This window comes from Panthera pardus, unplaced genomic scaffold, assembly GCF_024362965.1.
Source record: "Panthera pardus isolate Hobbes unplaced genomic scaffold, ASM2436296v1 HiC_scaffold_3, whole genome shotgun sequence".
In the NCBI taxonomy this organism is placed as follows: domain Eukaryota; kingdom Metazoa; phylum Chordata; class Mammalia; order Carnivora; family Felidae; genus Panthera; species Panthera pardus.
The window spans coordinates 15,750,514-15,768,090 of record NW_026526876.1 but is presented as its reverse complement, the minus strand read 5'-3'; the positions used below and the strand labels follow the sequence as shown (position 1 = coordinate 15,768,090).

At 55.0% G+C, this 17,577-nt stretch overlaps 1 protein-coding gene across 4 annotated transcripts in view; it reads right to left on the bottom strand.

Moving 5' to 3' along the window:
* The window catches only part of RBFOX3 (RNA binding fox-1 homolog 3), a 422,631-nt gene that overhangs the window by 171,133 nt on the left and 233,921 nt on the right, over positions 1-17,577 (bottom strand). For 3 of the 4 annotated variants that reach the window (XM_053892953.1, XM_053892952.1, XM_019466023.2), the window contains exon 3: positions 15,941-16,048. The exons of the other annotated variant lie outside the window; for it this stretch is intronic. The gene's annotated coding sequence lies outside the window, so the exon portion shown is untranslated. The remainder of the gene's footprint in view (positions 1-15,940; positions 16,049-17,577) is intronic. 4 annotated transcript variants of the gene reach the window in all.

Below are 17,577 nucleotides of genomic sequence, written 5' to 3'. Positions count from 1 at the left end.
GGGTGCGGCCCACATGGGAACCAGGTTAAATCAATCATGGGCAGCTCCTATCGCTTTCCCATCTGGGAGATTACACAGCCAGGACGTGTAAAGTCTCCAGCCTTGTACCGCCCATCGTGTGCCCAGAGAAACCCCGTCTGTGGCATAGAAAGGGACTTCTCCCGGCCCCTGTGGTCTCAAGCCCAAGCTGATGGCTTTCAGTGTGTGCGGACAGTCATTCCTGAGCCCTTGTTGGCCCGAGGCTTTGTCCCATCAAGGCTGAGAAGCTGACGGCAAGGCATGGAGAGGCGTATAGAATGTTCTTGAGGACCAGGCCTTGTGTCTCCCCTAGAGGTGGCCGGTGAGGCTGGGACCAGTTCTGCTGACCACTGGGCACTGAGACGCAGCGGCCCTGCTGGGCCTCACCAGCTAGCAGGCAAGCTGACCACAGCAGCCTCTGCCTGTGCTCTTGGCCACCCAGAGTTGAGTCCCCCCCTGCCAGAGCACCTGTCTTTTCTGTTCCCTGCCTCCTCCCTTCCCAGGGAAGCGACCGTGACCCCCGGCACAGCTTCCTGGCTCAGGGGAACAGGCCTCCAGGGTCTCCTCTTTTGGACTCATCTTTAAATCTGCCTCCCAGCTCTTAGCCTCTGGTTCAGAGCTTCCCCCAGAAAGTGGTGTATTTTATCTTTATGTGTCAGGATTTATATAAAAAGGGGATAGTTCAACTCTAAATGTAATGAGTTGGAAGGACAGCTCTCTGGTGACTTTCTCTAGTGAACACAGCATCAATAACATTGATTGCTAAAAATAACTAATAACCCTGGGCTGGGGGTGGCCAGGGACCGCTCTAACCCCGCCTCTGCACAGCATGTGAGGGAAGCAGGCTAGTGCCTGTAAGGACAGGTGGGTCCCACGCATGCTGGCTGTTGTCGTGCTCATCCTGGACACCGTCAAGGGACAGGTCCCGAGCACAAGCGGCCAGCAAACGGAATCTAAGATTGACGCAAATGACCCTCGCTGAGGGCCTTCTGAGGCCAGGCCCAAGAGAAATAGCTGACGTCTACGAGTAAGGTTTGCCCAAAAGCGGAGAAGCTAGAGTTTTCGACAAGGTGGATGGACCAGCACGGATTATGTGCACGTCATCTCACTTCCGGAGGCTTCTCCTCTGGGTTTGGTGACGGGTGGACGGAAAGGCTCCACCATACGTGCAAAATCGATGTCCCCATGCCCTCAGCTCTGGCCACTGTGCCCTTGACAAGGCTGGCCATCTTCTTCCAGAAATGGCCGGTGCGTCTGGATGGGGATCTATGCTGGGGCGAGGCAGGCTCTTTGGCTGCCGGATCAGCTCAGGGCTTCCTGCGTTTCTGGAGGGATTCACGTGCCTAAGCTCTCCTCAAGCTCCTCCCCCCCTCCGGGGACTGCAGGTGATGAGAAGCCAAGTCTCTGGGAGGTGTTGGGGCCCAGGAGAGTGAAGGACCGTGAGGCGATGCCAGCCTGCATGTAAGGAAAGGGGCTCTTAAGCTGGCCCCAAACGAGTGCAAGTTAATAGAGAAGAAATAATGTGTTCTAAATTAATAGCATGAATGTCAGCTCTGATGGCCGGGTAGTAAAGCACACAGTCACTGGAGCTCCTTTGTGAGGCTGTTTTCTGTTTTGTGTGTGCCCTGGGCATAGGGAAAGCACCGCGGCTCCCTCTACAGTAACGCATTTCGCATTCTGGGACAACTTCATCGGCTGAGTTGGAGTGTGGGAGATAAGAAACTTGCTGTGGGGTTGCATTCGGTTAGCTGGCCCCGCATGGATTTGTAATCAAATACTGGAGGTATCTGCAGTGCTCTGCCTGGGGTGTGGGAATTTACTGAAGTGCCTCGCAAAAGCTCCTGGTCGGGGACGCTGCTCCTCCTCCTCCAGGCAGGAGGAGTGGGGCTGAGGGCACAGCCCAGAGCCCTGTATCGTTAGTACAGCCCCTCGAACCTAATAGCCCCACATTGCATCAGTGACAGGACCAGCAGAGCCTCTACGGCTCACGGCCTGGGCAGGCAGGACCCAAGACCGGGCTTTCTCTGAAGTCTCCCTCCTCTGATCTCTGTTCTCAGGGACCCGCAGCAGTGTGGGAGAGTCCCCGGACTCATGGATCGCAGTAGGAACCCAGCCCTTTCCCCCTGGCCACTCCCAGAGCCTTTCTGGATGGCCGCATGTGGTTCCTCTGTGTTCAGTAGGAAGAAAGTGGACAGCCTTTGCAGGCTGGCTGAGGGAAACTGGGACAGCGTGTGACTTAGAAAGTCTGATGTGAAAACTTTACCATAGAGCAATGCCCAGCCCCACTCCTGGGCTGGAGACGTGGCTTGGACCATAGCTAGCTCCCACAACCTAATGAGATATGCTGTAACTTAGAACCCCCACAGCCAGGCACTGGAGCCCCACCACCAAGTCTGGATCCCTCATTCTGAGGCTTGCGTCGGCGACCGATTTTTTGGGGATTGCTCTGTGCTGTTATGAATCCGCCAATAGTCGTGCCAAGGTACTAAGGGGGGAGGGGTTGTCTAAAAGCTGGAGGAAGCCATGAGTTCCAAGGACACCAGGGCACACACCAGAGGACAGGACCTAAGGAGCTTCTACAGGTGTGACAGAGGGGAGGGAGGGAGATCGGCGCGTACCCTTCACAGAGCCAGAGAGTACTCGTTATGCTCTATTTTGACTGTCCGTGCCCCACTGCACGAAAGCAACAGAGGACGCAGAGGCTGTCACCAGCCCCTGGCATGGCCCCAGCACATAGAAGGTGCTAAAAAACAGCAGTTGAAGGAAGGAATTAAAACGTTAGTCTGTAATGATAACATATTTATGCTGACACGTAGGCTTGGCACTGTAGACACACACACTCTCTCTCTCTCTCTCATCACGTACTGCCCCTGTTCAATGCCGCGGAGGGTAACGCTGGGCTGCTCTTGCTGGATAATGAGAGAACAGCAGTATGCCAAATGCTTCGAACAGATCCTTTTGCCTTCTTTCTTCTGCTTGGTCCTGCCACCAGAGACCTCTGACTATATTGTATTCTGATTCCGCCAACGTGAAGCTGCATTTGGGGGCGGGGGAATCACCCGTTCCCTCTCTATTTAGGAAAGTAAGAAGCAAACAGACTTCATTTTGGAATCCGTCCTTTCTTGTGGGAGTTGGAATAAAAGACCATTCCTCCCCGAGGCCTTGCTTTGGCTTTGTGGGGTTTTAGATCTACTCCCTCCCCACCCTCCTGCCCAAAGGAGGCCTCTGAAGCGCCTGCTTGGCTGGAACATCAGAGATGGAGGTCTCAGAAGCCTCTTCTCTTTTACACGGCTGTTATTATTAATGCCTTACATTTATACTATATTCCACAGTTTTTCAAAGCCACTTAAAGATATTGTCTCATTTGATCCTTCCAACAGTCCTAAGGTTGGCGGGGAAGATCTCATCTCTCCATTTTACAGGTGAGCAAACTGAGAATGTGGGGAGGTAGTGACCTGCCCAAGGTCACACGGGAGCCAGCAGGAATTTCCCCAGCTTCTTGTCTGCTGCTCTCACCGTGTCGGTCTGTCTTTCGGTAATCTGCTGCTTTGGGAGGCGGTGCCAAACAAGTGAAGATCTGCCCTGTGTCAATGGTGTGGTCCCCAAATGAGATGAGACACACAGGAAGGGCTTTCGGGGATTCCCTCTGGTTAGCAGTTCAGTGCCAGCAGATGTTATGGGGTGGGGAAATGAAACAGGGCCGAGAGAGAACCCTCAGCCGGCATGGGGTTGGGTAGACCCTGGGAAGCAATGACACAGACTCACACGTGGTCACCCAACCAGCTACCGGGACAGGTTAATGTTGATACTTCAGGCCACTAGGCTCTCCAGCTGTGGCCACATGGCTGCCCTCATACGGTTGGGAACACAGGGCAAACTGAGCCAGCTTTGTACTGGCCTTCAAAAAATGGCTGCTTTTTCTTAACAGCTTCTCCGCCTTTGAAACCCCTTGGCAGAGTCCTGGACCAGAGGGCAGTCTCTCAGATTAGACTGGGCACACCTATCATCAAGTCCTAGCACCAAGTATCTGCGCCTTACTGTAGCTGGTACCTTTGCGTCTCAGGGAAACAGGGAAAGACAGAAGTGCATGGGGAGGGCATGGGGTTCAGCACCATGGACAGTGGCTGGCAGGTGCCTTGAGCTACCAATCACCTCCCAAGTTCCTGGGAGTTAAAATTTATTAGAAATGGTGACAGGGCCTCTCTGCGTTCCTTGCCTAGAAACACATGGCACTCATCTGTCACCTGGAGACAGCAGCTAGTGCTTGTGTAGGCTCGTGCCACGGCTGATCTGCCTTCATCAAATTCGAAACATGATTGCTTGTCGCTTGTTTTAATTCATTTCCCCACCAAACGTGAATTTGAATAACTTCCCAGATTTTCTTCATCAAGAGGAAGAGACTTCTTCCCCGGAGGTGGATACGAAGAGCTCAGTGCCCAGTTCAAACAGCCTGACCTTCTACCGAGACAGAGACGTGCAGAAGCTTTGCTCACAGCCCAGTTCACCTTTCCGATGGTGCCTGGTCCACGTCAGAGGCTCCATGAGAGAGGATGACCACCATGGGGTGTGCTCAGACTTGGGGATCCTCTCAGAGGCTCCGGTTTTATCTGGCACCAGTGGCTAGGGCCAATGAGACGTGCAGTATGCAGATAAATTCTGCCGGGTGTGTGCTCACTAAAATCCACCATGCTAGAAATGCATTTGGAGGCAATCCTGCCTGCCCACAGCAGATTTTCCAGATCCTGGCAACTGGAGCATGTTAAGGACGAGATACAGCTGCCAGGTCTGATTTCTTAAATCAAGATTCGTTTTGTGGGGAGGGCAGGAGGAAAAAAAATTAATGCATAACCTGGCAACGGGAGGGTGGAAGGGAGGGAAGGAGGGGTGCCTGCTGCCTTGGCCTCTCTGTGCATTTTGGGTGGGAGCCAATTCCTTTCCAGCAAGTGACTTCCAGCTCAGGAAAGGGGGAGGGGCTTCCCACCGGCAGCCCTGGATAAGCACTGCCTGACCCCAAGCTCCAAACTGTGGGGTCTGAGCATGAGCCAGGCAAGGTGCGGACTGAAGGAGCAGAAGCTGTTGGTCTATGTTTTGTGTTATTTCTTGTTCCCTGAGTTTCAGCCACTCATTCTTGCCCTGTCGTCTCCTCCCAGACTCCTCATTGCATAATATGCCGAGTGCCTCCCACAGGGACCCGTGGGCCAAGCAGCTGTCGGGGCACAGTTCAGGGGCCGATGTGGCACCCCTGTGTCCTGGCCAAGTGTGCTGGAGAGAGTGTGAAGATGGCCGGCATATCTACGTGTGGCCTGTGTGACAGCGCTTTCTGGGGGTGCCGGGGAGTATGGAGTGCAGGGGCATCTTAGGGAGTGTCCTCTGTCTGTGGCAGGGCGGTGGGAAAGTGCAGCTCTTCCTAAATTAAGACTTCAAGACGTTTTACGTACTAGACAAACCGGTATCTCCCTAGCGCTGATGGCCATCTCCGTTCTTCCCCTTTTCAATTACAGCTTGTGGGGGGCTAGGGTGGGGGGGGCAGTCGAGAAGGGGCTGCAGGAGGGCAGAGGCAGACACGAGGCGAATTAGAGAGACTTTTGTTGCACTTAATATCAATTCATTTCGCAGACTGCTGACACAGCCAGATTCCACAGCTCAGAATTTATGGGGGCTCAGTGTGCAGACGTGCGGACTCAGAAAGAAAATACAAAAGAACTTTTAAAAAATGACCAGCTATCAGCAAAAAAAATTTTTTTTTAATTTTACACCCCCCCACACACACACACCCAACAACAACAAAAAAAGAGCTACCAATGTCACACACACACTCACACACACAACCTGATGTGGATTTTCGTATTGGTTCAGGGCACTTAATCTCATTATGTAATAATCACATCATTTGCCAGAATCAAGCCGTGTTTCATTACTTTATGGGCAGACTTTATATTAGATACACGTGCAAAAATGATAATGAGAATTTCAGGAAAAGGAATACGCTGAAGAAAGGGTACAGCTCTTGACCTGGAGGACAGTGGTCCTCCCTGCGTCCCCTACCTAGGGGGCTGGGCTCCCAGGAAGGCACCTGACGGAAGAGTCCGTGCCCAGACTGGGTGGTGTTCTTCCACAGCCACCTGCTATGGCCCTCTTCCCCCTCTCTCCTCCTCCCCCCTCCTCTCCCTCCCTCCTCTCCCCCCTCCCCCCCCCTGCTCCCCCTCCTCCGTCTTTCCCTACTTCTCCCCCTCCCCTCCACTCCTCCCTCTCCTGCCCTCCCCCACTGGCTGTGGTTCTTTCCTGATCTTGGCTAGTGGCTCTATTTGTTCATTTTCTTAAAGTGCCCTCCGAGGCCTGCTGCCTTCCTCATCTGGCGCTCCGCAGAGTCCTTCTCCTCCCCTGAGCAGCCATACTCGGATCCAAGGCCTCCTGAGCTGGAGGACTGGGATCACAACAGAGAGGAATGACGACGGCCCCCAGCAGACCTCAGACACTCTGGACTGCCTCTCAGAGATCTTAGCTGTTCCACTTTCCACAGCCCCTGCGGGATCCAGCCCGCCACGGTCCAGGTGACCTTCACCCGCCTGGGAGCTGACCAGTTGGAGATGAAGGAGAACCTCAGGGCCGGGATGGTCCTCCCTTGCACCAGCAGGTGGAACCTGCCTCTCCAGGGCCATGTGACTTCCTGGGGGCATCCCCATGGTATCAGTGGGACCCTTCCCAATCATCTCCAGCAACTCTGGGGGTCTTTGGGAGCAGGTGGGGCCGTGGCCTCCACGAGGAATGCAGTGATGGCGGATAAACACATGGAGACCGGAAGAGCTGTCAGCCGGCACTGTGGCCGCAGAGCAGGGTGGCCACAGGACACGATGGGGTGTCCTTTTCAGGATGTGGGGGGCCAGCCCTGAGTCATGTTTTAGTCACAACAGACATGCCCCGTGCAGAGACTCCAGGGACCACAGAAGCTGACAGGGTACCTCAGTAGCCCTGCCTGCCCCACCCGAACTGCTCCTTAGAAACTGTTCTGAAGTTGAGTCGAAAAGCCCGTTTGTCTGTTCTGCTGTATGGGAATGGTCAAACTGAAAACAAACAAACCCAATGAGCATACGAATTACAAAACAAAGCACGAGCCTGGGAAGATATAACGGGTGTTAGTGCCTCCTTCCGGAAGCTTCTCCCAGTGGAGAGCTCACCACCAGGCAGATACAAAATGCATCTGGGTTAGGGCACTTGACTCAGCAGTGTTACAGCAAACCAACAGTGGAGGGAAGGTGCGGGAGGCATACTAAGGCAGCCCGGGACACTGGAAATGTCTTCTGGGGGCAGGAAGAGAGGCTGAGGATTAGCGTCTGAGGCAGTGCACCACTGAGTGGCACCATACAGCCAAGGAGCCACGGCTACATTCCACTGGTGGTTTCCTGGGTGCCAAAACTGTGCCAGGGACTGTGAATGTGTGTGTGAGGGGCGGGGGGAGGGGGCAAGGGTGAGACTGAACAAATCTCTGCTTCTAGGAGCCCCTGTCCTGCTGGAGAAGACAGGCCGGCACTGCTCTGTGGCTGGTGAGCCCAGGGCCAAATGAGGCCCGAACAGCGGGGATGTGCACGGGGGTGTGCCAAGCTGGCTTCACGGAGGTGATGTCCTGGTGGAATATCAGAGGACAAAGAGCTCTGCAGGGAGACAAGGGCTCTCCGCACAAGGGAACAGTGTGGGCAAAGGCACAGAACACAAGGCAAGGTTTCAGTTGACAGATGGCCTTGAGAAGGTTCTCTCATCACCCGGTCAGCCCTTTGCGGAACCGGGCACACGCCGCCGGGCAGATCAGGAGGAATAGAGACTGCCCTTCCTGTCTCTGCCCCACAGTCACGCACCCTGAGTGTGGGCTGTGGGGAACGGGCCGGGGGCTGATGTGGACGGGGGTGGAGGTCTTCTGTGCGGGCGGCAACCAACCCCATCAGAGGCCACACGGTATTGACCTTGATGGCAGGAGAGACAGAAGTAAACAGACTGTCTTGGTGCTGTGGATCGATCAGAGGCGGGGCGGCTGCACTTGAACACCAGCATCCTGCTGATGGCAAGGCTCGCGGGCAGGAGGACAAAGGTCTGGAACTGGAGAGGCTCGTTCAGATTCAGCAGGGTTGACACTCTCCCCAGCAGCGGATGCAGCTGGACGTGGGGAGACAGGGTGGGCACGGGAAGTGAGCTAACGGATAAAAGGCCACGTGCAGGACTGAGGACACAGGAGGACTTGGAGGGGAACGTCATTCCTAAAGCAAACCCGGGGACAGGGCCCAGCTCACCCAGGCACGATGCTGGACAGCTCTGTCACAGGCTGAACTGGGTCCCCCAAATTCACATGTCGAAGCCCTAACCCCCCAGCACTGTGTGGGATGTGCCTGTATCTGGGAATGGGTCTTTCAAGAAGTGGTTAAGTTAAAATGAGGTCACAAGGGTGGGCCTGCATCCAGTGTGACTGGTGTCTTTATAAGAAGAGATTAGGACACAGACGTGCACAGAGGGATGATCATGTGAAGACATAGAGAGAAGACGGCCGTCTGCGAGCCCCAGAAGAAGGCTCCAGAGAAACCACCCCTGCTGCCTTCCTGACCTTGGACGTCCAGCCTCTGGGGCTGTGAGGAAATATGGTGTTGCTGAAGCCGTCCAGGCTGACACTTGGTGACAGCAGCCCGAGTTCACGAACACAGGCCCTGCCAGCTCAGTGTTCCTCCGGGAGCACCAGGAATCCAGTAGGGATGGGGCAAATCGAAAAGAAAAGCCGGTGACATCACTCCAGAACAGAAGACCCGATCCTGCTAAAATGCAGCTCTGATTTCTAACAAAAATATCCTTCCTTTCTTAAAAGTGAGAGAAAAACTTTTACACCTTCGGGGCGGGGTGGGGGTGGGGGATCCCGAAAGAGGGGAGAATCCACATGTGGGTAAAATGGGCCTAAAACATGAGTAAAGGGAGCACCCACCAGACAGAGGTGTCTGCGGGGTCAGTGCCCTGGGTGAAAGCTACGTTGTTGTTGTGACGCCGCTGTCACCGCTCTGCCTGTTGTGACCGACTCCTCGAGGTGTCTTAGTCTCTAGGCCCGCGTTTCAGGCTCGGAAGGAAACACCAGAAACCCCCTGTGACTCAGCGCCAGGGAGCTTGGTGACTGAAGTGGGGACTGATCTTGCTTTGTGTTTCCAGAAGAGATTAATGGGTCTCAGGAGAGAACGGCCTGACATTTCAGCGTTTCCTTCCCAGAAAGTCCCACCTTTGTGGCCGCACAGCATTTACAGGCAGAATCCCACACAGGGGACTCAGGGTTGTCAGGATGAAACACGGCCCCCGGTTCCGGCATTTACTTGGGGAAGACAAGCCTCTCTTCTCTGCTGCCCTGGGCTCCAGACACCCTGTGGGCCTCTGGACCGCCCCTTCCTCGTCCCGCCCACTGCCAGGCTGAGCACTCAGGCCCCAGGGAGCGACCCTGGGAGTCGGGCCAGGAGACACCTCCTTCAGAGGGGAGCCTGGGGGAGCCCCCAGGGGCTCTGTAGGTCCCTGCTCACCCATCCCCCACTATCTCAAGACAAGGCTGTAGCAGCGTGTGTAACCCGCTCAGTCATTCTGGACCTCTGCCTCTCCGCATCGTCTGTCGGGACGTGGAAGCTAGCTGGGTGGGCAGTTAATAGGAGGCGAAGTCTCCCAGGTGCCACGGGCCCACGAGCCTCATCCAAAGTCAGCGGGAGAATCGCCTCCCACTGGGCATATTTATTTTCCAGACAGAGAGCTGCAAAGATGTGCCCCGAACAGACTGACACAGAGGGGCTCCCTGATGGGGTTTCAGTCCTGCAGTCTCAAGGCCTGTCTTCTGCAGGTGGGTGGCGGGGGGGGGGGATGTGACGCGGGGAACAGGAGAGCCTCCCTGGTAAGTGAGTTTCCAAATCCGTTCGGTTTCCATCATGTCAAGACAGATGAATAAAAAGGCACACCTACATAGAGCAGCGTGGCTCACGGCACCCAAGAGGCAGGAGCCACCTGGCGTCCACGATGGAGGGCGGGCGAACACGAGGCGGGTCCATCCGTAAGTATCACTCGGCCATCAACAGCAAGGAATTCCTGACACCCGCCACAGCATGGAGGCAGCCGGAGGACATGATGCTGACTGACGTCAGCCAGATACAGAGGGACAAGCACCGTAGGGTTCCACACGTGTGAGGTCCCTGGGGTCTCAAATCCAGAGACAGACAGCAGGACGGTGGGCGCCGGGGGAGTGGGAGGGAGTTAGAGTCTAATGGGGACAGAGTTTCAGTTTTATAAGATGGAAAGAGTTCTAACACGGTTAGGACGCTAAATTGTGTTCTGTGTATTTTACCATGATTAAAAATAAAATTTCAAAAGAGGCATACGTACACGGAGCTCTCACCACACGCTGGGCACTGTCCCAGCTCCTTCACATACAATTAATATTTCCTCCATCCTGTTGAGAGCCTTTCGAGAAGAATGTTATTGTCCCGATTTACAGATAAGGAGCTGAGATGTTACAGGTTAAGTAACTGCCTGACATCGCTAATAAGACACAGGGCCAGGGTTCCAACCATCAGGTACCCCATAAACACGTCCTGAAAGAATGAGTGAATGAATGAATGATGTCCAATCCCAGACTCCACACGTTGTTGAAGTTGCCCAGCTTTTCTCAAGTTGTTGGTTTTAGGGGAGGGAGGGGGAGGGCTGGTGGTAGGTAGGGCACCTTTCAAAACAAAGTAACTAAACATTGATAAAAATACACCTGAGTGGGCGGGGGGGTGCCTGGGCGGCTCAGTCGGTTAAGCATCTGACTTTGGCTCAGGTCATGATCTCACCGCTCGTGAGTTCGAGCCCCGCGTCGGATTCTGTGTCTCCCTCTCTTTCTCTGCCCCTCCCCCAATTGCGCGCTCTCTCTCTCTCACAAATAAGCGTTAAAAAAAAATTTTTTTTTAAATACACCTGAGTGAGGGGTCTTTTCGGGGTGATGGGAATGGCTGGGAGCCAGACAGAGGAGGTGGCTGTACATCGTGGCTGTGCCAAGTGCCACTGAATTGTTCACTTTAGCTGGTAATTTTACGTCCTATGAATTTCAAGTCAGTAAGTTATTTTAAAAATATAGACGTTAAGTGGGTATGTGTGTGTATATATATATGTATATATATATATATATATATTTATATTTATGTTTATGTTTATATACATGATTAAATATAAACCCAAGTATAATTTAGGTATTCTGAAATTGAACACAAATATACCAGAAATGTGTTTACGGACTGTTGGGTATATGGTCATATGAACACACACTAATGCCTTGCCTGTGGGCACCGTTCTCCCGTGGGTGGGCCTTTGCTCTTCTGTGGGTACAGACGGCTTATCAGGGAAAAGACGCATTTAGGGGAACTTACAGCCCCGCTTCCCAGATGGCGACACCACCATACGCGCCCCCCCGTGGACGCTGCCTTGCAGGCTGGGATGTGGGGTTTTCAGATCTGGTTTCACTAAAAGTCCCCTGAAGTCTCTACTCCTCTGAGATGTCTCTGTCTCATTAAATAGTAAGTTACACGGCCTGGGGGCCCTGACCTGCCTCACCTCATGAATGCTGACTTCCCTTTATCTTTTAGAGAGAGATGACAGTTTATTCCCCGGGAATGGTTGCCAGGGGCAGACCACCTGATAACGATGTGATTAACGATGAATTAAATTATCATCACCTTTCAGCCCATCACGGGACAGGCTTCCAGACGTTGTGTGTGTATGCAGGCAGGCATGCATGTGTGTATGTGCGGGCGTGGGTGCGGGTGTGCACGTGCTCGTTTGTGCACACGCCCACACACGCGCTCTGCAGACCCGGGAAAGGCCTCCATGAAGGAAGGGGTGGGAGCGTGAGGCCACGGGGGCCACCCTCCACGCAGCTGGATGTGGACCGGGATCCCACACACGGGAGCACGTCTGGATGCCCCGGGGGAGCCCATTCATCAAAGGAGCTCTTGGAGGATATGTTTGCAGACTCCTTTGGAATGTGAATAATCATCTCCTGATTCCTATTTGGGAAATTAATCTTCTGGTTTCTTGAGGTGTGCCAGAGAATTCTGGAAGCGGGGTCAGAGGCTAATGCCTGTCAGAGTAGTCGGAAGCACACCTGGGGGGTTGGGTGAGTGAATGATGACACCTCTGTGTAATGAAGCAGTGTGCATGCATTAAAAGCGAGGTGACAATCCACCTAGAAGTACGCTCCTGAAGATGCTGTTAGGCTGAAACAGCCAGAAAAAACCCGGGTTACCAAACAATGGACAGACTGTGATCCCATTTCTGTAATTTCTGACAGTCGGATTATACGTTCGCTTTCTCGTCCGTACTTTTCTACGGCGAACATGCCTTGTTTATGTACTAACGAAAAGGTACCATGAGCTCATTTTTATTTAAAAACAAAAGCATCGATCCTAAGGACGGCCTTGAGACCCCCCCTAGCCCCAGAGGAGGAAGACAAACCAAAGAGCCGCCCTTCCGGATTCATCTCTGCGATTGCCCTTCCCCGAAAGTGCCGCTGGCACCTGAGGTCTGGAATCATGTTGTGGGGGCAGGAGCTCGATCCACCCGTCCCTGTCTGTGGGGGAAGCAAAGCCCTCAGCTCTTTCCTTTGGCTCCTCTGTCACGCCCTCTCCCGGGACAGGTCACGCCCGCACTGCTAGGACACTCTGCACTTAGGAAGCCAGGGGCCAGCCTGATGACGGCACCGAAGGTACACACCTCCACCTGCCCAGCCCCGACAGGCAGGTCAGGCGGACCAGGGGCACGAGACCACTGATCCCTGGAAGAGTCACCTTCAGTGCAATGACAGCTGAAAGAGGGACGCCACCCCTCAAGGGTCCTGAGGAGGATGCGGGAGAACAGCCTCCACTACCAGCTGCGAGCCTTGGGGGGAGCCCTGGGCCTCTCAGAGCCCAGTCTCCTGCTTGGCCAAAAAAGGAAGGAGCTGGACAAGATGGTCCCCGGGGGCCCTCCCAGCTCGGACGTCCCATGGCATTCTAAGGGTGTGACATAATGGGACACAGTATGACTTACTACTTTGACACCGACAGGGCCAGAGCATCACCTTCTTCCTATTTTCCTTATATTTCAGGTTAGGGAGGAATTTTTAAGACAGCAAGTCTGCTTGGAGCCCCCCCCCCCCCCAATCTCACGCACACGTGTGCACACAGGCAAATACCGTAGCTCAACCTCACGAAGGCGTCCAGTGTAGACTCTGAACCAAGGACACAGGCAAGCCCCAGTGATGACACCCTCACTCAGCCTCCTGGGGCCCGGGGCGCCCAGCCCAGAGGCCCCACTCTCTGTTCTGCACGAACCTCTTGCCCAAGGAGGCGAGTTGGCCACGGCTGCTTCAAGGTGGTCCACGGACAAACCGCTTCTGTGCTTCACATACTGAGCAAGGGTCAGAAGCCCCAGAAGGTGTGAATTCCAGTCGCGGCCCCTCCTTTCCTGCTCCCCGGGGCCTCATCTGCAGTGGGGATGTGTGAGGGGCTCAACCACAGCAGTGGATGTAAACACGACTTGGGGGCCTCTTGTTGGAGCGAGGGGGCATCCCCTCCCCACCGGACTCCTTCCCGCGGACCAGCGCGTCCCAGAGAGCAAGGAGCCTTGCTGGGGTGTCCACCACTGGCTGGACCACCAACGTGCTCTGGTCTTCATTCATTATTTTCCCTTTCCACCTGCCCCAAGTCCCCCCAAAGCAGAAACGGACAAGAGGCCCTAAAAACGTCCACCGAATGACCCGAGACGCCAGAGACGCTGAGCTGTCGCGACAGGGCTCGCTCTCGGGGTTCCGCGAACACGTACGTTCCCAGTGCCCCCAAGTCCTAACGAAAGGCACAGTCCTGTCCCCCTGTCCGCCTGCCTCAGACAGAACGCAGTGAAAGCGGGCTCAGTGGCCGCCCCTCCAGCCTGCCCTGAACTGAGCAGAGGGAAGAAGCGTTTGGAAAATCTCCCCTGTCAGCTCTTTCCGCCTCTTCCCCGGGCGGTCTCTCTCCCTCCCACTCAGCCAGTGTGCGGGCCGGGGAGGCGGCAGGGCGGGCGTGCGGCTCTGAGCTAAATAAACTCCTGAAAGGGCAGGGAGCCTCCACTGGGCCGTTTTTCAGACTCGAATTCCACCGAGTGCAACTTAAAAAGGCCTTTCCACCTGTTCAGCCTGAATTCCCTCTCTGCCCTGGGCAGACAGCTGCCCTCCAAGGAGGAGACGTGACCGGCAGGTGTGAGCCCAGCTGGCCATCCAGGTGTCAGGTGGACCCCGGCGTCCGGCCCAGGCAGCGGCAGGAGGCTGCCCGTCCCCAGGTGGGGGCCTTGGCTGCCGCCAAGGAGCCAGGTGGCAGTGACCTCCCACCCGCAGGAGGACGAATCCTAGGAGTGTCTGCACAGTACCAGGCTGAGAAAGAACAAGACAGGGACAGAACCATTCCCTGGCCCGAGGGCGCTCTGCAGTGTCAGATGAGGACTCCCTCGCCCAGGGGCAGCCTGCGCGTCTGTGCAGAGTGCCGGCCGCTGACACTTGGAAATTCGGCTGGGAGCTGACCCTGGGCACACCTGTCTTTAGGGAGCTTCCCCGTCCCCTCCCTGCCCTGTTCCCTGGGATGCCGCTCTGTTTTCACAGGTGTTTCTAACTCAGGCTAAACTATCCTTGCTACAGACCCGGGGAGTGGGGGAGAAGGCGAGGAGAGACTCGTCTTGTTCAGTGACCACCCCAAGGGCCACTCCCCCCTTCTCTTCCATGCTGTAGGCGCACAAGGTCACCAGCGAAAACCAACAGAGAAACGGTAGCGGTGGGAAGGGGGAGGCAGGAGAGCCAAGATGCACCCCCATCTCCTTTAGCTGCCAGATGCACCCAGGTCACATCTGAACCCCTACCTCCGCCCCACCTGGCTGGCGGCCTTGCCCACCTGTGCCTCAACCATCCCAGCTCCCTGGAAACCCAGAGCACTGCTCCAACGCCGGTCCTCACACCTGCCAGCCAGGCATCGGACCACTGGTCGGAGGAGGAGAGGCCGGGTAAAGGGAACCCGGGCCCCTCTGGGCCCCATCAGCCACCAGTCTTGGAGAGTCTGGGCGAGAGTTTGGCCCCAGGCCCTCTTAAGGGAGTTTTCTTTTATATTTATTAACCCACTTTCTCTCTTGGCACTCGGAGCGGCGAGGAAGCCTCAGCCAAGGCTATTAATAGGTGGAGGCCATCCCTGGGGAGGAGAGTGAGCTCATACCTATGGCACAGGTGCCAAGCATAATAAAGGTTTCTGAGTCTGTCTAAATATAGGCTGCGGCCACGTTGGGGAGCAGAGGGCAGGCCTCGGGGAGCTGAGCACAGTCTTCCCTGTCGCCCCCCACCCCTGCTCCCTGGGCAGAGCTTCTCGAAACCTGTGCCAGCGCCCGGCCCTGCCGGGAAAAGACCCTGGCTGTCACACGGTGCCCCCACTCCAGGTCAGACCTGGTGGGAGACGCCAAGGAAGGGATTTGCAAAGTGGCATGCAATATAAATGACTCCTGTAAACAGAGAGTTTAATAAAAAGGCAGTGAGGGAATTTATGGGCAACCCAAGGATGATTAAAATTATTTATCTACTTACCTCCCTTGCTGGCTGATCAGTCTATTAATTATCTATTATGCACTCGCTGATTTGCATTTTAGAAATGGGACTGAGTAAGGGCAGGTAGGAAACACAGAAGGGTTCAGGAACCAAGCGGCGGGGGGAGGGGCGGACCCTCCTCTCTACCAACCACGGCTTCCCCAGCTGACGCCACGCTGACACGTTGCCGAAGTGCCACGCTGCCGCCCACAGCGATAGCCACTCCCAGACCCTGGGCCCCCGAGAAGCCCTGATCCAGGAACCTGGATCCAGGAACCAGCTCCGGGTGGAACAGAAAATTCGACGTGAGGGGATGCGCACCTGTTTGCCGACGGAGAGCTCCTGGGACAGGTTCCCAGCCGAAGGGGTCTGCAGACCAGCTCAAGGGAAATGCTGGCAGAATCTTCCTCTGGCCGTTCTGACTTAACGCTGCATTTAGAAAAGAAAACACGAGAACAAAACCACTTTCAATCTCTGAATATCTGGAGTGCATCAGACACACGCTCTCCCGCGCTCTTGATTAAAAATATCACAGGACAGAGTGTCATGGGAACGGCATCGTTTCAACGCTGCAACCAAGGAGCATCGGGCTGGGAGAAGTTATAACAAAGCGTCTCTGCTCGCCACCTCGAGGCTCTCAGCCACTCACAGCCCTGCTGCTCTCTTGCAGTGAGACGCACAATATCAGACAGGCTCTGGGACCCGTGGGGTAGGGGGCCCACAGCCCATGGGGTCTGGCTGTAAGGTACAGACCTTACAGTTTATCTAGACCTTCACCCTCGCTCATCAAAGCCTGCTGGCTCACCACAACCAGCCAATTCCTTGAAACAAATCTCTTTTCTTTATCTATCTATCTATCTATCTATCTATCTATCTATCTATCTATCTATCTACATCATGTATATCGTATAGGTAGATATAGATATAGATGTAGATAATATAGATATAGATAAGACAAGTAGATTGACAGAAAGATGGAAGGAGGGGGGAAGGGAGAGATGAATAAATGGATGGATGGATGGATGGACAGACGGATGGATGGATGGATGGATGGATGGATGGAGAGATGGATGGGTGGATGGATGGATGGAGAGATGGATGGGTGGATGGGTGGATGGGTGGGTGGATGGATGGATGGATGGATGGATGGATGGATGGATGGACAGATGGCTGGCTGGCTGCATGGATGGACGGACGGACAGACAGACGGACGGACAGACGGACGGATGGATGGATGGACAGACGGATGGGTGGGTGGATGGATGGATGGATGGATGGACAGATGGACAGATGGATGGCTGGCTGGATGGATGGATGGACAGATGGATGGACGGACAGATGGATGGCTGGATGGCTGGACAGATGGATGGACAGACAGATGTATGGCTGGATGGATAGATGGATGGATGGACGGACAGACAGACGGATGGACGGACGGACGGATGGATGGACAGACGGATGGGTGGATGGACGGACAGATGGATGGCTGGATGGACGGACAGATGGATGGGTGGGGTGGATGCATGGATGGATAGATAAACAGTTCCCATTGGTCCTGTTTCTCGGGAGAACCGTGGCTGATTCAGCGCCTCTGGGGTCTTTCCAGCTTGCACTTCCAGAGGAGTTGGGCCCCTCGATGATGTGGAAAGGGCAGAGGAGGCAGCAAGGGGCCAGCCATCCCTTGGGGGCAAGGAATGCAGGGTCACGAGCCCAGGAACGCACTGACCCTGAGTCTCTCATGAGCTGATGTCCCAGCCCCTGGCACCAGGTTCCTCTTGAGTCTCACAATCTGCCCCCCAACCCCCTGCCAGAGCGGGGCTCCCTGGCATTTGCAGGACAGTTGTCTCCACACCCTGTCCGCTGTGCCCCGCCCAGTGCTGCCCCCCTCCCCCCCAGCACTGCTTCTCAGTCCCGATGATGTATCAATAACCACGAAGCAAAATGCCACAGTTACCAGC